The sequence below is a fragment of the Saccostrea echinata genome, unplaced genomic scaffold, assembly GCF_033153115.1.
Source record: "Saccostrea echinata isolate AGI-Se365-2 ecotype Australia unplaced genomic scaffold, CSIRO_AGI_Sech_v1 ptg000014l, whole genome shotgun sequence".
NCBI classification, from domain to species: domain Eukaryota; kingdom Metazoa; phylum Mollusca; class Bivalvia; order Ostreida; family Ostreidae; genus Saccostrea; species Saccostrea echinata.
This window is the reverse complement of record NW_026889763.1, coordinates 6,067,866-6,091,505: the sequence shown is the minus strand read 5'-3', so window position 1 is coordinate 6,091,505 and position 23,640 is coordinate 6,067,866. Positions and strand designations below refer to the sequence as shown.

Genomic DNA, 23,640 nt, shown 5'->3' with positions numbered 1-23,640 from the left:
AAGAAAATCAAGTTCAAGAGCCAGAACTTCCTACGACATTAAGTTCATATAGGTGACCACAAGATTCCAAAACGCCCAAAAATCTAAAAACCGCCAAGTAGTTTAGGCGTCAGGAAAAGTAGATAAATATCACGTATCACAATTGTCACACTGTAATCGTAGGTTATTTTAAAGTTCAGAGGCTTACTGTATTAATTTCTTTGACTTCCTCAAATGCTTGAATACCAAACTTTATCGTATCTGTCAAATACAGCTAATGTGATATTCAACAGTGGCCTCATACCGCTTTGGAAAATGTGGCATTTGAAAAAGACATATAGAAGTGTATGTTTTAAGTGTTCAGTTAACTTTTTAATGTCCAACTGGTTCCTTTTGCGTGATTTCTTTTGAAAAATAGAAAATTGTACTGTGTATGGCATTGTGCATTTATTTAAAAAGATTGATCTTTTCAAAGAAAAATAACTATATATGAAAGAATAGATTATTTTTTTTCATTCTGGTGACATCAACAGCGATATTTTTATTCAGATATGTTTGATATTTTTTTTTAAAAAGTAATTTTGAATGAAACTGAAAAAAGTTTTTGTTTCATTCAAACACTCGGTTACAAAGAATGTAACATAAGATACTTGTATTAAGTATATAAGAAAAAGGGCAATACGTCAACCTCAGAAAGATTATTGCATATGACGTCCATGGCTTTTGCTGTTTTGCACACAATTTCATGAACGAAATTTTCCAGACTAATGTTTGCATTGGAGACATTGATTATGAACTGAACTTCCATAATGGCTGCAACAAGTATTGTACTTCAGGTCTAGAATTAATCCTTCCAGAAGGCCTGCTATAGGTACTTTAAAAATAGGAAGATAACGAACAAGGATCATTCGAATTCTTAAAATGCATTAGGCTAAACAATACAAATTATGAAAGAGCCAACATGGACCTCTGAAAACAGAAGTGGAATCAGGTATTATGGAGGAGTAAACATCTCCTGTCGACCAGTCACGCCCGCAGCGTGCTCCTTGTCATGGCTGCGATCGGGTAAACGGAAAAATCTGTAGGACAATTCAGTGTGGAAATACTGGTAAAAATTTGTATGAAAGACGTCACTGAACATTCGACTAAACGAGAGATTGTACTTAAAATCTAAGCCATTATCAGATAATAACCTTCCTGAGCTCCCTTTTGTACCGCTGTTAAATAAAGTTAAGATGAATATAAACAAAAAGCAAAAAAATACAATAAACAAAATGGCAATGCATCATATTCCTTTGATATTAAAATTCTAACAAATGTGTCATTCTAAAACCTTTGTAATGTCTTTAAATAATTATTGTTCATTCAAATCTTTGATAGTTGTTCTTCTTTTGACATTGAAATCAATCAAGAAGCCATGAATTTCATGGAAAAACCTGATGATACGGTTTTTCTGATACGAATCACAGTGGGATTTTTTAAAACTACATAGGAAATTTTGCAACATATGATCCACACATGTGAATCATATGTGGAGCATATGATGCCTTTTTTATGATTCTCATTGTTATAGCAAATTTAACATTATACAAAACATTTTTGGTTTTTGGATTTGTTAGATTTTTCCGGATTTGGTTCCAATATTACAATTTGCACGGGTGCACGAGCTTTTTAGAACTTCAGAAATTGTTTACCAGTGTTTACTAGTCACTGTGCTGATTATCATGTTTGTCTTCAGTTTTCCCCAGGGAAAAAACTTCTAAGTTGGTAAGTTAAACATAAAATCTATTTGTATATTGTTTCCTAAGAAATTTTTACGTGCATAATTGTTATCAATTATATGTTTACAAAGATTTTCACTGTTCACCCGTTAAGGAGGCTGGGGGGTCAACAAATTAACCACAAATTAACCACCAGATTTAACTTAATTTTTTAGATATGATATCTTAAGCTGTCAACTATCATTTGGCAAAGAAAAATTTCAAAAATTTTAGTTTTAAAATTTGATCATTTTCTATATCTTCATATGGAGCTCTTCTTCTAAAGGAGATCAATATAGTCTAAAAATGGCCACAACCCCCCAGCCTCTTTAAGGTGTAATTTTTAGTGACATGTTAGAAAGTTCGCATGAAAGATATATGATTTGATGACTAGTAGAGAATTTATGTCATAATAGGTTGATATTTATAATGTGATATTGAAAGTTAAAGATTTGCTGTGATTTTTGAATGAAATTATTTGGTGCACGTGCGCTCTTCAATAATCATATATTTTGTTTGACTATTTTCTAGTGATTCATTTGAAATCGTGTGATTTTGATAGTAATATAATTTCATATGTGCTAATTTACTAGGGTACATGTGCAATGTTTATTGTAAAAATGTTGTTTACAAAGAACGTAGAGCATATATTTAATAATTAGAATGATGTTAATTTGTCAATCGCTGAGTGTGTGGCTTATGTGTAATATCAAATACTTATATACATGTTTTCTATGTATTTACAGTAAATCACATCACATCGCTGCCACTGAAACTAAACAATAAAGGATGTGCATTTACAAGAGAGTTAACTTTTCTATGAAATTGATGATAGTCAGTACACTAATATGAAATCAATCAAATGATTCACAAATGATACACATATGTGGAACATATGTGGCAAAGTTGCCTGTGATGTTCAAAAAAGTCGAAAGACCAGAGAAATGAATGAATAAAAAGACAAAATATTACTTTAAGGATACCTGATGCGGCGGTGCTTTGATTGACACAAATGAAAACACAAGGTTGGAATTTGAATGTATATCAGGACTTGTATATCCCATTTGATATCCATAAACAACCAACAGAAAATTAAAAACCATGATAACAGCGAAAAATAACGATGGAGACTGATGTTATCTTGCGCGAATGCCCTTAATGGTAAGACAGAAATAAAGGGATCTCCTAGGGGGAAACGCTTGCACAGGCGCCTAGCAATAAAATAGTCCTACACTATCAGAATCCATAAAGGTTTTTATTTTAATAGAATTAAAATGTTTTTTCCTATTATCAAACATGGCAAAGACATTGCGCTCTCAATTTCATTAATATTATATTATAAACTGTGATTTTTTTGTCCAATACAGCAAATACATATAAAATTAAGAAAAAAATTATTATATATATGATAAGAGTCAATTTTGGCCCCCATAAATCAACAATTTTCAAATGTGATTCAGGTGTGTTACATTGTTTTTTATTATGTAGAAGAGTTTATGTTGGAGATATTCTTAATATATTTGTCTCATTTTTATGCACTCACTGGCTGTAAATGATGTTGGAAATGATGCTGTTTTTGCAATTGAATCAAAATTAGACAAAAATGTGTCTTTTTCTGAACATTTTTCAATACATAGAGCGCAGCTTAGAACAAGCAAAATTTTTCTGTCAGTAATTAGTCTTGGATAGATACATCTTTGGTGAAAATATAAAGTTTGTTCAAGATTGCGCTCAATATTTCCTGGAAGAAAAACTGCTTGAATATAAGCAATTTTACACGAAATTTGCTAAAATGGCTGGGAAAGGTGAACTTCATAATGTCATACATGTATTTCTAAATTAATAGCATTTTGATCAATTTGAAAATCATGAATAAATGACAACATGTAGAGCTCTACAAAGTAAACCTATATATAAAGTAAAATTAAGATATTCATTTTAAGGGGCCAGTTGTTACACTTACCGTATATAGTTCTTTCTATATTTAAGTACAATAATTTATTTGAAAATCAATAACAACGAATGCTGTCAACTTTCAAAGATCATAATTATATCTCCATGCCGTCCAACTGTCTGTTCTGTCTTCCATGTCTATATATAGAGGGTATTTTATGAACAATATTATATGTCTTTCCCAAGTTTCCAATACAAAAAAAACTTATAGATGGATGAATTAAAAAGAAGACCAGCCAATTATTTATCAACCTGCAGTAAAAATACAGGCAATGGGAATAATTTTCCATGTCTCAGCGTATGTCTTTAGATAGTGTCTAAATACCTGCCAAATATCTCATTGATATCTCAAGTCACAAAAAGTCTCAAAAATGATGCTAAAAATGTCAGTAGTGCAACAACTTTTTGTGACATTTTGAAAATTCAATATTTTGTGAAGATCTGTGAAATAAATAATAATGGTTTATGTTGGAAATCAAGACTTTCCTGATAATATTTAAAGTATTGAGCTTTACATGTAGACTTTAGCAACTTTTGTTTGACCAAGTTGTGGTCATGGCTGATGTTGAAAAAAATGTCATACCATGTCAGGAGTGCAACAGAAAAAATGTGCTGCCAAAGAGACCTCGATTTAAAAATCTGAAAGACAATTAAGTTAAAAAAAAGAATGTTCAAAGTGTAAAACAATGACTGATATACAATTTAAAACTTTAAAATGCTATATAATCACAAGCAGCATTAATGAAAGTCACGTATCTGTGCATACCCTATAATGTCAGGAGGCAACATTTTCATGTTTTGCTCCACAGCATGAAAAAACTTTTATCAGTACATGATTCTCTGGTTTTTATTTTGGAAAAAAAAGACGCAAAGAACATTTTACCAAATAGATTTATCAATTACAGGGTCTGTCTGTATTTCAGACCTATATTTCTATCGTCAGCACAAATTACTAGCAACACAGTTTTTTTTTTAAAGATTCAAGTTTTATGATTAAAAGACTTCTATTCATGCTAAGAAATATTCTTTAATTAATAATGATCTATCTGAAAAATTTAGTACCAAATTATTGACAGTTTTATTATAAAAATCGTTCTCTTTTTCAACTTTATCAATTCAGATGTGTATTTATCTTTTCTTTGATTTTCTATGAATGTAAAAAATAAACACATTGATAATATTGTTATAAAATTCAAATAATACCACCTCAACTTCAATGAAACAAAGGAACAAATTCTGATGTAATTTTCGCTTCACGATTCTACTTTAAAGACTCCCTTGCTCTTGGTCAGGAGTGCAACAAATATGTTTGAATATAGGGAATAATTCAAGATATAAAGCCAAGTTTGAATACATTCATGTGTATTAATTATGAACTACTGGACAATAAATAATGCACGATTTCGTTACCCTTGATGTTGCAAACACTTTATGAATTTTTGTGTTTATGGTTTTAAATTCTAATTTTACTGCAGCCAGAAGTGCAACAAAACTGTTTAATAATTATCATTGATCTTCATCTATCTTTGCTAAAATATAAATTGAAAAAAATGATACTATACATGTATTTGATGTTCAAAACATGTTTATCAACTAATTACAGACATTTTACAGTCAGAGAATAGTTTTCATCACTTAACACATATTTTTAAATACGATGTATATAATTTACACATCGCAAATAATCATGTTTTGAAGTCTTGGAAATAAGATAAAGTTGCCGCAATGATAAAGAAAAAAACATCAAAACGACGAACTGATTTACAAACTAAGAATGGGTTAATTTGTGTTATGATTTTAAAACAATGTTAAATAAAATACATATTAGATTTCAGGAGCGCACTCAGGAAGAAACAAGACCTTTCAGTTAAAACTGAAAGGCGGCTTTCAGTGACTTTTCAGTGGCCATTCAGTCACTGAATGGCAGGTACATTTCAGTGACCTTTCAGCCATAATTCAGGTACCTTTCAGTCACCATTCAGCGGACACATTTCAGTCCTCTTTCAGTGACCTTTCCGTCGCCTTTCAGTGAAATTTCCGTCGTCTTTCAGTGACTTTTCAGTCGTAATTCAACTACCCTTCATTGGCTTTTCATTAGTTTATCAGTAGTTATTCCTTAAAATTTTTTTTAAACAACATTATTCACATTTTTAAATGTGTTTTCTTATTGAATATAAAATTCAGATAAGTAGAACTGGTAATGGTTACATGTTCAATCGTCTTTAAATTGTTTACTAGAATGTTAAATTGTGATTATTTACATAATATTTATGTCTAAATATAATTTTATAAACATTAGATATGACAATTCAACTGTGGACTCATTAAATTCAAAATGATTTTCGAATTTCTAATTTGTTTCATGAAAATTGATCTAGAAAAAGAAAATTATTCAAATGATGAAAAATAATATTCGTTTCAGAAATTAATTAACGGGAATAGAATAATCTTATTTTTTCTTTCTGTTAAATCTCTAAATCTGTTATGAATATTTTCACAAGCTTATTCAATTTGATAAGTTGTTAAATGAATAAACAGACAGTCAATCTAAAAAAAAAAAAAATCGAGGATATCGGTCAAAATCCTCTTAAAATAAACAAGAAAAAGTTTTCTTATTTTTTCAGCTCTAAAATAGTTTTTTTTATTATTATTTTTATATCCATCTATCGCAGTGTAGATGTATAAAGCATTAGTTTTCATGGAAATATCTGGTTATGAAAGACGAGACAGAATTAATTATTTATGCGTTTTCTGGAAGAAACTTTAATACTTGAAATTTTGTTTCTTAATTGTTAAAATCGCATAATATTTTAGCTTCTAAAGGATATTGTATTAAATTTTTTTAAAATAAACAGAATTAATTATTTATGCCTCTTGTGGAAGAACCTTTATATTGTAAATTCTGTTTCTTGCTTTATAAAATAGCACGATAATTTAGTATGTTAAAAAATCCATTCAAAACGTACGACTTTTCAACACTTTATGCAACCATTCCTCACGAAAAATTGAAATCCAGGCTTTCTGACATCATAGACACCTGCTTTTTCAATAAAAATGGAACTCGTAAATATACTTACCTTGTCATTGGTCATTTGCAACATTATTTTGCTAAAAAACATTCTGATTGTACACACAAATACTCTGAAGTTCAACAATCTGTTGGAATTCCCATGGGTACCAATTGCGCCCCGTTATTAGCAGACCCATTTTTGTATTTAAATGAAGCAGAATTTATTCAAAAACTTCTACATGAGAAGAAGAAGACACTTGCTGTGGCCTTCAATTTGATATTTAGATATATAGACGACGTATTATCGATTAACAAAAGTTACTTCCATTCATATGTCGACTCGATATATCCCAGTGGGCTTGAAATAAAAGATACCACAGAATCTGACACATCTGTTTCATATTTGGATATTTTACTAGAAAAAGACAATAATGGTAACCTAGCAACAAAGATTTATGATAAACGTGATTACTTCAATTTTTTAATCGTCAACTTCCCTTACTTATGTAGCAATATACCCTCATCACCTGCAAATGGGATTTTTCTCTATCAGTTGATTCTATACGCAAGAGTATGCTTTTTGTATGAATAATTTCTAAAACGAGGCAAGCTATTGATAAACAAGTTGATGAAACAGGAATATCAACAGTCTCGTTTGAAGTCATCATTTCGCAAGTTTTATTGTCGATTCAATGCATTTGTCAGCAAATAATACCTATCATTAAGTCAAATGCTGACTAACATTTTTCATACTAATTGTTAGGCCATTATTTACTAACTGCAATGTCTACGCATTTCCTTTGTTTCCCCCGAACATGACAAGGAGCACACGGCGGTTGTGAACGGTCGGCAGGGGATGCTCACTCCTCCACGGCAACTGATCCCATCTCTGATGTTTTTGGAGGTCAATATTTGCTCTGCTTCCGATTTGTATTGTTTTAATAGACAAATTGTAATGGTAAATCGCTAAGTATGTGAGTCTATGAATATTTATGTTTGCTTTTATTACAGATACAAAGTTCTGTAAAAAAAAAAAGACAGAGGCAAAACTCACTCGCATAAGAGTTATCAAAGCTCTTATGCATAAAATAATACTTTATGAGAAGAATACATAGTATATAAAAACCTTTGAAATCATTTCTGGTAAAGTTTGAGAACACAAGAGAAAAATATAAAGTTTAGCATATCAAGTAATTCTTATAGACTTATAAAATTGAACCATAATTTTATAAAATGAATTAATGAATTGAAAAAAAAACCCATAGCAACTGTAACGTATATTTTTTGTTACGTAAAGGTGCCAATATTAAATATAAAATACAATATTTAATTTCATTAATTCACTTTACATTTTTATTAACTTTACATTGTTTGATACACTTGAATCAAAAGTATTCACAGAAACTTGGAGACTTGGAGACGAGTGTTTCTATGCACAAGTCCTTTGATGGAATTTAATGAGTGAAATATTCCGCAAAGAAAATTTGATTGTTCTTCATATGCATGGCTGTAATTTTTGGTTGTGATTTGTCGCCATTTTTTCTTTGATATGTTACATGTATTTGTTCGTTCCTGTTTTGTAAAACCGAGTGGCTGTTGTAGCTCTTAGGGAATAATTGGAGTAGAATCATTCAAAGCCTGCAGATTTGCAAAACCCCTGAACTCACGATATACCTTAATCTTAAATTTGCATTTTACTTTTTTTCATTGACGTTATCATTGAGAATATCTAAGGAGGTAATTGTTTAAAGCGATTTTTGTGTTTCAAAATGTACGTCATCCATGGTGTCGAAGTGTAAAATGAATAAATTGTTTAGATTTGAACTTTCACGCATGCGTAGTATACATGCAAATCTAAAAAATATAGTACACAAAATAAAACAAAAGAAAAATAATGTTTATTTATGTTGATATAAAGCAGAAACTCGATCAACTTTACTTAATGAAAATGTTGGTAAATTAAAAAACTTAGTTACCAATAGAGTGCCATGTCAAGTAACCAAGGTGGCTAACTATAGGAGGGTTTGACATCGGAGTAATATTTTTAATTAATTATAAGCCTCAAACTAATCAACACTTCAGATATTCGGCTCATTATTATAAATGTAGATTGGAAGAACTTGGTTTTAATTCTACGTCTAGAAATCTACAAAAACATGACCAATTAAGAATGTTTTATGTCGCTTACAAATGTACCGTTGTAATATCTTAACTATAAATTTAAAGGTCGATTTCAACTCTAAGACTTAAGGAGGGATTCTTCTCATATTTCTTGTATTTAAAAATTAATGAAATTTTCCTAGATTCAAGAAGACATTATCATTAAGTAATGGTATCAATTAGATTAAATTTGACCGTTTTCTTTTAAAAGCAAGGTCAGGTCAAGGTCATTATCTTTTTCCTTGACCTTAAGAATAAAAAAATACCGTTGCAATCATGCGATGCCAACTTCTATTTCAAAAAATGAAATCTTTTTCTTCTTGCATAAAAAGATATTACCATACAGGGTATATCAGATGATACCACAAATTGACATAGATAATTTAACTAAAATAGATATTGGCTAATCCGAATTTCCTCTATTTTTCTTAGATTTTTACGATGTAGTAGTTATTTTTATATGCTTCGTATATTTAAATTTTCTTAATTTTACATATGGTAAAGTAGTCATATAAATATACAAATTGATACAAAAACAAAAAGATTTGACCGTTTGCTAAGAGAAAAAAAACAACACTTTTTACTGATTTTTGGCTTAAATCTGTAATTAGATCGGAAGCTTTTAAAAGTTAACAAAATTGTAGTTTGTTTGGAAAATCATATTTATTTGATATATTTTAAAACTTCAGTCCATTATTATTAATTTTACTTACATTTGAAATTTTCTTTTCGTCTTTGATTGTCTAAAAATTTTAACTAAATTCATTGTTCTATAGTAATTTTGAGAAGCGGAAAAGGAGATATTTTCATACGCCGCTGTTCCGCCAAAAATATAGTCCCTGCTAGATTTCAATCTCAGTTTACCATTTCTATTTAAAGTTGTACAATTATGATGAGGAAAGAAAAATATGATCTCTTAAATCTCTTACATCTAAATATATAAGACATATAAGCAAATATACTTTGAATACTTCATCTAGTCAGAAACCAGACAAGAATCCCTCCTTAACATACACACACGGTTTTGTAAATATTCACCGATATATATGCTGTTAAAGTTTTGATATGAACATAATGTAATGTTGAAAAACGTATTCCACTGCAAATCTTAATGTCGCTTCATTTATTTATAAATTTCAAGATGGAAATTTTCAGCTGTATAATCGTTCCGAATAGATTGCAATGAATGTTAAAAAATATCTTTTATCCTATATAAAAAGAAATCAAACCACTTCTCAAAAAGAAATGCATAGATCTCCTTTCATGCGAATTCATAAGCATGTCGCTAAAAATCGATTAACTTCCGTAACGATTTCATTTTAAATTTCACGCATAGAATGCGAATTCAAAAAGAACTGAAACTTATCTGAAAGTGACCACAGAACCTTATATCATCGATTCTAGTTGCGAGTCAGCTATTTTAGACGATTACACTTTCGAAATAACATAATGAATTAGAGAAAAACAGTTGTATCTCTTAAAAATTTAACTTCCGTAGCGGTAATTCAGGAAAGTTTTTGCATTAAAGGTATTTTTTTATTATTATTATTTTGGGAACGAAATGAATTAGTTAGAATTCTGGAAAAGATTCACCACCACACAAACAGTCCATCACTGAGTACACCTTTCCGTAGACAACGAGAAGAATTTTGGATAAGAAAGCTAGGGACAGCCTTTCCCTATGGATGTAATGACAATGTCGATAGTGTCGGAAATCTTTCCAGTCCACAGTGTAACAATGTAAATGTGATGGGACTTTTTAACCATACACAGAGACGTAAGCGTAGTCATGGGCATCGGTCTTACAATAAACCTTTAATACACGATGTCTCTTTTGATTCATTACTACCTTACGTAAATCAACAGTTAGGTCTACATCATATTCGCACCAAACTTAACTCTGTCCCTTTGAATCTTTTAAATAGTCTTCTTGAAAAGGTCAAGGAAAGTCCATTTTTTGATTCTTCGACACCAAAATACAGACTCGGATCTGTAGTTATGGATATTGCCAATCATAGGCTTTTTAAACCCCCGCGTTTTACTGAAGAAAATGCAGCTAAAAGAATCCGTTTTTTCCTTAAACTTCAATATACCAACAAAGGAATTGACGCAGTTAATATTAGTAATATTCTTAATCACAAAAGGGTCCAGTCTTGTATTCCACCATATTTCAAGTTAAAGACTACACCTTGTATTTCCTACAAATATACATCGACTATTGCTTCCAAACTTTTTAATTACAAGAAAACTTTACAGGGCCTGGATATCGAATATCTGAAGTATAATCCTCCATCGTGTTCATGTTCTTCTTCGCCCTATAACTATAGTCCTGCTGGACACGTTATTACTGGTGACGTAAATATAGTTAATAATGAGGACCTTAGATCACTAATTTTAAAAGGTCCTAAATTTAGGGAACCCAGATCCTTCAACTAGCGTAAGAATTTCATAAATATTATGGATTCTGTAGAGGACTACTCCAGACGATGGGCCAGACATGAAAAAGAAGACCTTGACACTTTGTCAGAATGGATAAAATGTATCAGATGTTTGTTAAAATCGCGCATTAAAAGATTGAGAGGCAATATAAAAACCATCTATCCTTCTGTATTCAATAACCCAGAAGTGAAAAAAGAATTAGATAGATTACATGATCAGTACGTACTGGTCCCTGCTGACAAAGCAGGTAACAACATTGTCTTTGTTTGTAAGACTCATTATATTAAATGTATTTTAGAGGAACTTGGATTTAATTCTACAAGTGGTAATCCAACTTATACTCATAGTTCCCTTTCTAAGGAAGAAATTCTTCAAAATCATATGTCAGTTTTGAATATTTTTAATATTCCAAACAACCAAAATGAATTCGAATTACCATATTTATATTGGATTCCGAAACTTCATAAAAATCCTTACAAACAAAGATACATAGCGGGTTCCAGTAAATGTTCAACCAAGCCTCTATCTTTACTCCTCACTAAGATATTAACAGTGGTGAAGGAGAAACTTCAAGAGTACTGTGCAACAATATATTCGAGAAGTGGTGTAAATCAGATGTGGATACTTAAAAATTCCAAGGAACTTTTGGAAACTTTGAAATCACAAGATTTTACCAAAATCAACAGCTTAAAAACTTACGACTTTTCAACTTTATACACAACCATTCCCCACGATAAATTAAAGTCCAGGCTTTTTGATATCATTGACAGCTGCTTTTTCAATAAAAATGGAACTCGTAAATATACTTACCTTGTCATTGGTCATTTGCAAAATTATTTTGTTAAAAAACATTCTGATTGTACACACAAGTACTCTGAAGTTGACATTAAAAAGATGCTTGAGTTTCTGATTGACAATATCTATGTGGTTTTTGGAGACCAGGTCTTCCAACAATCTATTGGAATTTTCATGGGTACCAATTGCGCCCCGTTATTAGCAGACCTTTTTTGTATTCATATGAAGCAGAATTTGTCCAAAATCTTGTACATGAAAAGAAGAAAACACTTGCTGTGGCGTTCAACTCGACATTTAGATATATCGACGACGTATTGTCAATTAACAATGGCTATTTCCATTCTATGTCCTGGTGAACTTGAGATAAAAGATACCACAGAGTCTGACACATCTGTTTCATATTTGGATATTTTACTTGAAAAAGACGTTAATGGTAATCTAACAACCAAACTTTATGATAAACGTGATGACTTTAACTTTTCAATCGTCAACTTCCCTTACTTATGCAGCAATATACCTTCATCACCTGCATACAGGGTATATATCTCTCAGTTGATTCGATACGCAAGAGCATACTCTACGTATGTACAATTTCTAAAACGAGGTAAATTATTGACAAATAAGTTGATGAAACAAGAATATCAGCTGTCTCGTTTAAAGTCATCATTTCGTAAGTTCTATGGTCGATACAATGACCTTGTCAGCAAATACAATTTATCATTGAGTCAAATGCTGACTGACGTTTTTCATACTAATTGTTAGGCCATTATTTACACACTGAATTGTCAACGGATTTTTCCGTTATTTCCCGATCATGACAAGGAGCACACGGCGGGTGTGACCGGTCGGCAGGGGATGCTCACTCCTCCATGGCACCTGATCCCACCTCTGATGTATGGAGGTCCGTGTTTGCTCTGCTCCTATTTTGTATTGTTTAATGGACTTTTGAGCTTGAATACTGTTCGTTATCTCCATATATTTCATGCTTTATACTTTTGTTTAATATCCTAAAACAAACTTTGATTTTAACTATTGAAGAGAATTTTAACATTTATTGCTGGGAATTAACTTCCGTAACGATTAACTGCCGTAACGATATTTTTCCCGAAATTTTAATTTAAATTCGGATTCATGCGAGACTTCATGAATCATACTTTAGCGTTCCTTACTGAACATCAGAAACGAAAAAATTGGTCAAAGTCAGCTTTATTTAAAAAATAATAAGGCTTGATCAAGTATTAACTTCCGTAACATTACATTAAAATCAATGGTATCTTGAAATTGTTGTAAAAAGTTAACGATACCAGATTTGTGGACAATTCTTTGTTTTCAAGTTCACTGATATGTCCTTTAGAGAATTATGATGTTCATTTTGCTATTTGAAACAATTATTTTTTTTCATGTTTTTTACTCTGAATTGGTCCATTTATCGTAGAATGACTGACATATATTTACAGTTCACGTTCCGAAGAAGAAATTCGTCAAAATTATATTTCCGTGTTTAATACTTTTAATATACCAGTCAACCAAGGTTAGTTCGATCTACCCTCATGACTGAGTTCCTAAACTTCATATGAATCCTTACAAACAAACATACATTGCTGGGTCCAGCAAATGCTCTATCAAGTCCTTATCTTTACTCCTTACAACAATATTAACTGCTGAAAAGGTGAAACGTCGGACGTACTGTGCTACAGCTTTTTCTAGAAGTGGTGTAAATCCCCAAAAACTTGAAAGAACTTTAAGAAACTCTAAAATCACCAAAATTTTCAAATGTCTATTACATCAAAACTTCGACTTTTCTACACTTTATACAACATTTCCTCATTATTAATTAAAATGTAGACTTTTTTAATATCATAGACAACTGCTTCTTAAATAAATACGGAATTTGGAAATGTTCACATCTTGTGATTGGTCATCAGCAAAATTACTTTGTTAAAAACCACTCTGATTGTGCACACAAGTACTCTGAAGTTGATATAAAAAGGATGCAGGAGTTCCTCATTGACAACATTTATGTAGTCTTTGGAGACCAAGTTTTCCAGCAAACTGTTGTAATTCCGATGGAAACTGATTGTGTTTCCTAAGTAGCTGACCTGTTTTTATATTCTTATGAAGCATAATTTATTAAAAAACTTCTACACGAGAAGAGTAAAACACTAGTTGTGGCCTTCAATTCGACATTCAGATATATCGACGACGTTTTATCAATTAAAATAGTTATTTTCATTTGTATGTCGACTCCAAATATCCCAGTGAACTTGAAATAAAAGATACCACAAAATCTGCCTCATTTGTTTCATATTTAGATGCTTTACCGACCAATTAATGACTAAATTGTATGACAAACGAGATTCCTTTAGCTTTTCCATCTTCAACTTTCCTTATTTATGTAGTAGTATTCCTCTATCACTAGGATATGATGTTTATGTCTTCCAACTTATTCGCTACTCAAGAGCTTGCTCTGAGTACAATCGATTTTTAAAGTGAGACAGGCTACTCACTGATAAATTGATGTTACAGGCAGCATTTCGTAAATTTTATGGTCGTTATAATGACCTTGTTAGCAAATATAACCTATCAATGGGTCGGTTTTTGACTGACTTGTTTCATACCAATTGTTAGGTCTTTGTTTCTGTACTGAATTGACTACGGATAGTTCCGTCTACCTGATCTGTGCATAGGGCTAACGGCGGGTGTGACCGGTCAACAGGGGATGCTTACTCCTCCAAGACACCTGATCCCACCTCTGAAATTTCCAAAGGGTCCGTGTTTTATGCCCTCTTCACATATTTGTATTGTTTATGAATTTTTTGAGATCGATCACTGTTCGTTATCTTTACGTTTTACATATTAGACGTTCCTCAATATATGTTTTCAGCTTATAATCATCACTTATTCAATATGTCGTGTTTAGTTTACATATTTGCCATTCCCATTCAAATAGGTGAAAATCCTTTTGATCACAAGAAATCATTTAATTAATTGTAAACTTAATCCAACACCTTAAGTAAATTTGTCGTCATCCAAGTTTCATAACGTCTTCAGAGTGTTTGAAATAATTTGAATTGTTTATGTCTGTTTGAAATAACACACATTTGTTTATATCTGTTAATTTCAATTTAATATTAGTATACTGTATATTGTTTTTTTTACTTGTCCAATGCAACATATCCATGTAAAATTAAGATTACATAACTGTCTGTCTTTATTATACTATGTATAAACTATAATTTATTCACATATCAATAACAACAATTAAACATATCAACCAAACAAAAACTTATATTATCATGCTTATTTATGTGTATATTGGTAGAGACAATTTGACCGTTTTCAGTTTTATTATAGATTTGATACAAAACACGACTGCGTGGTACACCTATTCGGTTTCTGTTTATTTTTCAGTGCATGATTTTGTTGCTGTGTGAAAAAAGGTGACGATAATGAACAGCGATCGATCTAAATAAAACTTACAAACAATACAAATATGTGAACAGGGCATAAAACACAGACCCCAGAAAATACCAGAGGTGGGATCCGATGCCTAGGAGAACTAAGCATCCCCTGTCAACTGGTCACATCCGCCGTGAGCTCTACGTGTATATATTGATCAGGAAGACATAATTTTCTAATTTTCAAGTTCAGTACAAAAACAAAGACCATAAAAACAAAGACCTAACAAATGATATAAAACACATCAGGCAAAATACGACCCACTGATTACAAATGGAGGATTGTTTGCATTAGAATGTTAGTCATGTTATTTTATATACTTTTCAAACAGTCAACTTAAAATGATCTTATACTTTTAACATTCAAAACCTGACCAACCCGTTTTGAAAATTGTGTATTATTTTGGTTTTGGGACACGCCCCATGTCTCCCCCACCCCCTTCCCCGGCTTGAGTAACGCTGATGCCAATTTTGATGTTTTCTGCAACATCCAAAAAGACAAGCTTTTTAAAAGATTTATATGTCAACTACATACCGGTATTGTAAATGGTCAGGCATTTCTGTACTTCCCATGTGAAGCTTAAAATTGCTATTCTTTTTATTTCTATAATCTCATCTGTGGATAATTAATTGAACAATATGTGCGATTTCTTTTAATTATTAACACATCTCTTTGAAACCTTAATAGAAATATATGGGTATCAGCATTATCAGCATCATTATGGAAAAGGTTGGTATAACAAACAGCGACCGATCTAAAAAAAAATCTATAAACAATACGATTCCGTGAAGAGGGCATAAAACACGGACTCAGGGAAATTCCAGAGGTGGATCAGGTGCCTAGGAGGAGTAAGCATCCCCTGTTAACCAGTCACACCCACCGTGAACCCTATGTATTGGTCAAGTAGACGGAACATTCCGTAATCAAGTTCTGTATAAAAACAATTGGTATGAAACAATTGGGATTCATAAACCAGATAGCAGATTTGAGAATTTCACATATTGTCTGCAAGAACCAAAACCCTGGAAATTATGTTGTCAGCCTGCTTTATTAATAAAGCAGAAACCGTTGGAGGTGCGTAGTAATTGACAATTTGTCATTTTAAGAACTGAAGATCCGATCAAATTTATTAGTGAAAAGTTCACATGGCTAAAAGGATACTATGTTAAGAAATGTCAAGTAGAATTTTTATAAAGCAGCTTATATTTGCTAAATACTTTACAACAAGTACTAGTGGTCCATGTTTTTTGACTAAAGATTAAAGAAATTATTGATTTGAAACACGGAGAAACAAATGTAAATTTTCTTGTTATTCGGTGAGTGGTGTAAATCAAATTAAACAGAATTTTTTCTTAATATCACACATGAGACATTCTAAAAAAGAAATCAAAGATATCGACATCTGTAAACTAGTGCTAATTGTAACGGGAACCGTTACAGATGTCCTGAAACACTCCCCCACTTCCTTATGGGCCCCATTCTCTACAAGCTTCATTAAATTAGGCAATTCTTTTGTGTAATAAATCTTCACTTTATTTCAGAAATATTTAATAGAAAAACAACGCCGGTATGGTCCTTTGAGTATTAGCCAATCAGATTTCAGAGCACGCGCATGGTCATGTTTTCTGGGTATTTCACATGTCTTCCACGTAATGAAACTCACAATAAGTACCTATATGAGAAATCTCAAACATTTTGATTGAAAACTATGAGAGATACAGCCATATAAGTATTAGCCAATCAGAATCCCGTAGCACAATGTAGGAACCCATTACACTTATCTATATTCTAAATATTATCCTGTTTTGTTGAAAACTAAGAAAGTTACAGCCATTTAAATTTTAAGCCAATCAAACTGCAGCACACATGCATGCGCGCATTTTCACGATATCTCATATATATCATATTGTAGAACCTCCCTATGTATAACTATGTTTTAAATTTCAAAGTATTTCGTGAAAAAAGAAGGTTGTTGAGATTATTTGTGTCAGCCAGTCAGAGCGAAGCACACTTTCATGCGCGTGCTTTCTAGCTCATTCAACCACCTCATCTTGTCTACACAACTAATACATGTTTATATAATAAGGTTCAAAGCATATCATAAAAAAATAGGAAGGTTAAAGCTGTTTCAGTTATATCAGTCATTTCACTCCTCGCACACGCACGCACGTGCATGCAATTGCCGCGAACTGACCTTCGTTCCGCACATCTACACAACATGCCTGTTTCATCTCAATCGGATGAGTAGTTTCCGAGAACACTTGGGGACAAAAAGGTACCGGAGAAGAAATTCTGAAAAATGAAGGTAAAAACATTATGTTCCCAAACTTCGTTTTGGGAAAATAATAAGGGAAATACTCAATCAACTGGGTGTTGAATGAAATGTACCCCGTTCAGATAAATGATCATTTAGGACCTTTTACTAATAAGCATCTGTAAAACAAAGATCAGTCGTACCATCCAAAGCAATATTGTTAGTATGTATGGATTTCGTCTCATTCATGCAGATTTGGTCCAGGTAATGCTAAGTGTGAATTCGGAGCGGAACTACTCAAGAGAAAGGTTGTTAGTATGCATCATCAATGTAGGCTTGGTCCAGGTAAAGCTTACAGTTACTTGGAAATGGAACTGCCCTTAACACTTTAACCTTGCCACCCATCTGGTGATAGAAAAATGGATGCAGCATCCACAGCATGTTCCTGGTTGTCATACCTTTGCAGGTTTGATTCAGTCATTAAGTAGCTTGAAATGAAATCTGAAGATAACGAACATTATTACATTTTCAACAGTGAAATACTGTGATTTATTCATTGAATAAAAGTGATATTCTCTCACAGTGTGAAAGGATACCAAAATGATATTCTCTCACAGTGTGAAAGGATATCAAAGTAAGTAAAAAATAATTTCTGACCTGTCATAAGATAGAGATAGTAACTAAACATCTTGATAGAGCTAAAACTGCAATTTTCTTCCCAAATATGTTTCCAAAATCCATGCTATGTAATGTTTTCAATCTCACAACTGCTAAGCTATGACGTCTCAACCGCTCAACTATGACGTCAAGCCTATCTATGACACTGGGCATTCGGCAAACCTCGGCTGATTCCGTCACCTTCATCAAACCTCGGCTGTACGAGGAAACTTGATATGCGTCTCCGCTTAACATTTGTGATAAGGCTGCCTGTTTACCGCTTAGGGAAAACGTAACGCTTTGAAAACGATAATAAACATGCATCTGATATACGATGAAAATTTTCAAAAGCATATAGGTTACACTAAGAATAACACTTACCAAGAAAAATACACTTAGTATCTTTACATAATCACATGTTTGTTAACGGATCAAATTCAGCACACTGTGCACGTGTAAATGTAGGGCGCAGCCATATTGCGTATAAAGTAGCTCCAGTTCAATGGAGGTTTATATGATACAGCCGAGGTTTGATGAGGTACGAATCGGCCGAGGTGTGCCGAGTGTGACACTGGGTTAAGAAAAGACAGAGGCAAAGGGAAAATCAAAGAAAATGTAATAAACAGAAAATTCAATGTTTTGTAGATGAATATAGAATTTATTTCACTCGTGAGACAGGATTTTTTGATATTTTCACTCGTGCTTCGCACTCGTGAAAATATCAAAAAATCCTGTCCCACTCGTGAAATAAATTCCATATTCATCTACAAAACATTGAATATCCTCTATGTATTCAATCTCGAAAGTCCAATTAAACGATACAAATTTGAAGCAGAGCAAACACGGACCTCAAAATTTAGATGTTGGATCAGGTGCCATGGAGGAGTGAGCATCCTCTGCTGATCGGTCCGACCGCCGTGTGCTCCTTGTCATGACCGGAAAAAACCTGGAAAAATCCGTACTCAGTTTAGTGTTTAAATAATGGCCTAACAATTAGTATGAAAAACGTCAGTCAGCATTTGACTCAATGATAGGTTGTATGTGCTGACAAGGTCATTGTATCGACCGTAAAACTTGCCAAAAGATGACTTCAAACGAGACTGTTGATATCCTTGTTTCATCAACTTGTTTGTCAATAGCTTTCCTCGCTTTAGAAATTGTTCATACGTAGATCATGCTCTTGCGTATCGAATCAACTGAGAGACATAAACCCCATATACAGGTGATAAGGGTATATTGCTACATAAGTAAGGGAAGTTGATGATTGAAAAGCTTAAGTCATCAAGTTTATCATAAAGCTTTCTTGTCAGGTTACCATTAACGTCTTTTTCTAGTAAAATATCTAAATATAAGACAGATGTGTCAGAATCTGTGGTAAACTTCCCTAAGAAACCGGAGACACGTTTTTCCAAACTTTTGCGTGTTGAAGATCTGTCTTGAAACCAAAAGTTATATTTTGTAGGCATTCCTGTTTCACCCACCCCCATTCTCCCTCCTCAAACACATCGGATATCTCCTTTTACCCCTTCTTTTTCTCTTCTTATCACGTCTACCTCCTCTTCTTTTCTAACCTTTTCTCCCATTCCCTTTTGCACCTAGTCTTCTGACATTGATTGTATCTAAAGAAAATGAACTAACAAAACCATATTAGACTTCCTCAGGTAATTATTGTCATCAGAAGAGTTTAACTGAGTCAGTTTCTCACACCTTTAACATTAGCAAGGTTAGGGCTAGTGGCAGCAATTCTTTGCTGTGCCAGACGAAGCACATTTCCGACAAAATCACTGTTCAGTACAAACAATGTTCTAAATATCCCTGATTTTCTTTTTGAGAGGAGCCACAGCTGCCACACTTGAGCACATTCCCATTGTAAATAACAGACAAATACATGTAGACGGGTAACGAAGTCCTTATATGCTATACTTTTGTTATATAGTGAATAAGTTATATATAAATTATTTTCAGCAATTTTACGTCATGGCCGGCAATTCTTTTTTATGAAAATGTCCATCGGTTTAGAACTGATATGAACCAACAGTACTTCCTAATTAGTGGGAGGAAAGCCGGACATAAGCTTATTGATGCTTATGTTGGTTAAAAAAATGAACAGTTTATGTAATTGTAAAATAATAATAGGATAACAAACAGTTACCAATCTCATAAAGTATATAAACAATACAATGTTAATATACAACAGATATCTGTATTTAGTAGACATTTATACTTTCTTAAGATGGTTTTCAATGTACCGTCCTTTCCGGTATATTGAAAACCTACTCAAGAACAAAGGGACTTGTTTTATATAATATACTAGTATATGCTATTTTTCAAAGCATGTCCAATCCCATGTTAAAATGTTAAAGGGCAGACAGGTACATGTAGACGGAAGACCTAACCCCAAAATGTTATACTCTTGTTTTAGTAATAACAATTAAATGATAATAAATTGGATTTTATGTCTTGACCGACAATTTTCTTTTTATGTTTTTTTTTATTTAACGTCCCCTTGAGAATTCTTCACTCATACACATTACTCGCCGGTGGAGGGCTACCACTGGCGGACTTAAGGGGGGGCGTGGGGGGCGCACGCCCCCCCTAAAATTTTCAAACTATGATATGACTAATATTAATAATGCCATACTTAAGTATATAACTAACCAATACCACTATTTTTGTGCCTGGTTTTACTCTTAAAATACACGAAAACCCAGGAGCTTCCGGGGGCTTCGCCCCCTGGGCCCCCCTCTATTCAAAGTATGATATGATTAGTATTAATAATGCAAACTGTGGTACATATAAACTAACCAATACCACTATTATTGTGACTGGTTTTACTCTTAAAATACACGAAAACCCAGGAGCTTCTGGGGGCTTCGCCCCCTGGGCCCCCCTCTATTCAAAGTATGATATGATTAGTATTGATAATGACAAACTGTGGTACATATAAACTAACCAATACCACTATTATTGTGACTGGTTTTACTCTTAAAATACACGAAAACCCAGGAGCTTCCGGGGGCTTCGCCCACTGGGCCCCCACCAGGGCTTCGCCCTGGACCCACTGGGGGCCTTAAGGCGGCCCCCTGACCCCCTGCCTGAACGAAGTTATCCACGCCCCCCCTAATCACAAATCCTGTATCCGCCCATGGCTACAAATTTAGACCTGTACTCAGCACTTACGACCTCTGAGAAGTGAGGAATCTTTTTCGTGCAAGCACCTATTGCAAACCGGGACCTTGGTTTATACGGTCTCATCCGAAGGACGGGTCTCCACGTCCCGCAGTAGGGTTCAAACCATAAGGATCAAGTCTTTACTCCACGAATCTAGAGGAAACGCTTTAATTCCCTTTTATGAAAATGTCCATTGATTAAGACTTATATAAGCCCACAAGAGGCTCCAGACAACTTCCTTATTATTGCTTTTGGTTTGTTAAAAAATCGTTTATATAATTGATGAACAACAGGAAGATAACGAACAGTGATCATTCTCCTAAATCGTATTATATGTACACATGTAAATTACACATGTAAAATACACATGTAAATTACACATCAAGAATAGACGGCAGCCTAACGTGGACACAACACTTCCTCTTTCAGACAGACAGACTTGTTTCATATACATGTGTGTACACTAGTATATATTATTACATGAATGATATCTGTATTTTGAAAGCTTTTTTGGTTTATAATTCACGCGGTTCCAAACCCATGGTAAAAAGCAGGCAGGTACATGTAGACGCATGACCTCACCGATATACTTTTATATTTTTTTCATAATTAAACAATTACATGTAAATTATTTTTAAGGGATTTTACGTCATGGGGGAAAGTTTTTAATGAGAAATCATTGGTTTTAAAAACAAAATGCAATTAACTTCTTGTTTATTAAAAGACCAAAATAATTAACGCATTGTTGCTTTAGTTGTTTAAACGTTAATAATTTAATTCTGTTTGCATTCTAACCTCTGATTGGTTAATATCCAAAAAGGAACACAGGTTAAATCTGTATAACCTGGTTTTGTATGGGGACACACCCCCTTGACAACCAGCTGAATCATCTGTATCCATGCAATCCTTTCATTTCCAATCCTTTGGATTCATGGAAAATGCCACATTTAATAACTGTACCTTTAACTTCAAACAGTAACTCGATCTAACCACATGTTAACAACAACATGGCTGCTAGGCCTATATCTATCAGTTTCTAGATCCCCTAATTTCCGTTGCTAGGTTGTATTATAAGGAATAACTCTAATTCTTGGCCAAACTATTCGAGTATAACCTGGTTTGGGTCAGTTAACGCTATTTTATAATCCACTTCGCCGTTATAAAGCGTAAACTGACCCAAACCAGATTATATTCGAATAATTTGGCCAAGAATTAGAGTCATTTCTAAAATAGTCCTCATAAGTAACAAAAAATGAAACAATGGTCAATTTCATAAATAGTACAAACAAAACAAATTGAGAACGGGGCAGAAACACAGTTTCCGGAGTAAAGACAAATAATAACCTCCGTAGAATAATGATCAGGGGGTCATCGAAAAATGGCCCCTTGCCGTAGAAAAATGTATTTCTTTTTTGTAGAAAAAGAACCCTAGGGGTCAGTTTTCTACAAGTGCAACCAATAAGAAATTTACCCCCGTTGAAAAATGACCCTGATCACAACAGAGTGATACAAATTTCAAAAGAGATGACTGATGCCAAGGTTTAGGTCTCATTGGGTAATTCTGATTTTCTGATTAACACTTGACGAACACGCAATTAAAATTTGTTGAACAACTGTACATTACATGTGTTTCTTTTTATAGACCTATTGTGTTCTAAACTCAAAATTAAAATTACACAATAGATACGTCAGAGTGGCTACTGGTTAATTTCAAGCTGTTATCATGTCGTTCAGAGGGTAAGTCAGGACGATATATTGTTATCGCTAGACTTATTATTTGGTCCGAACATTTTCTCGGACATGACTTGGATAAACGTAATGAAACGTTACAGAAATGACAATGAGCAACTCTAGATGTTCATTGAATATTTTGATTTTTAAGTAACTCACCACCGTTGTCATGGAATTGTCAGCAAATACTCTCACAATTGGCTTTTACTATCTTTGTGAAACTTCAAAAAAATGCATTTACATTTACGTATTTAGAACTGTTTCCATCGCCT

At 33.0% G+C, this 23,640-nt stretch overlaps 1 long non-coding RNA gene across 1 annotated transcript in view; it reads left to right on the top strand.

The window, feature by feature from the left end:
- Window positions 1-19,143: 19,143 nt before the first annotated feature.
- The window catches only part of LOC133186672 (uncharacterized), a 156,406-nt gene continuing 151,909 nt past the window's right edge, over window positions 19,144-23,640 (top strand). Inside the window, exon 1 of the long non-coding RNA XR_009721085.1 lies at window positions 19,144-19,271. This is a non-coding gene — a long non-coding RNA (uncharacterized LOC133186672). The remainder of the gene's footprint in view (window positions 19,272-23,640) is intronic.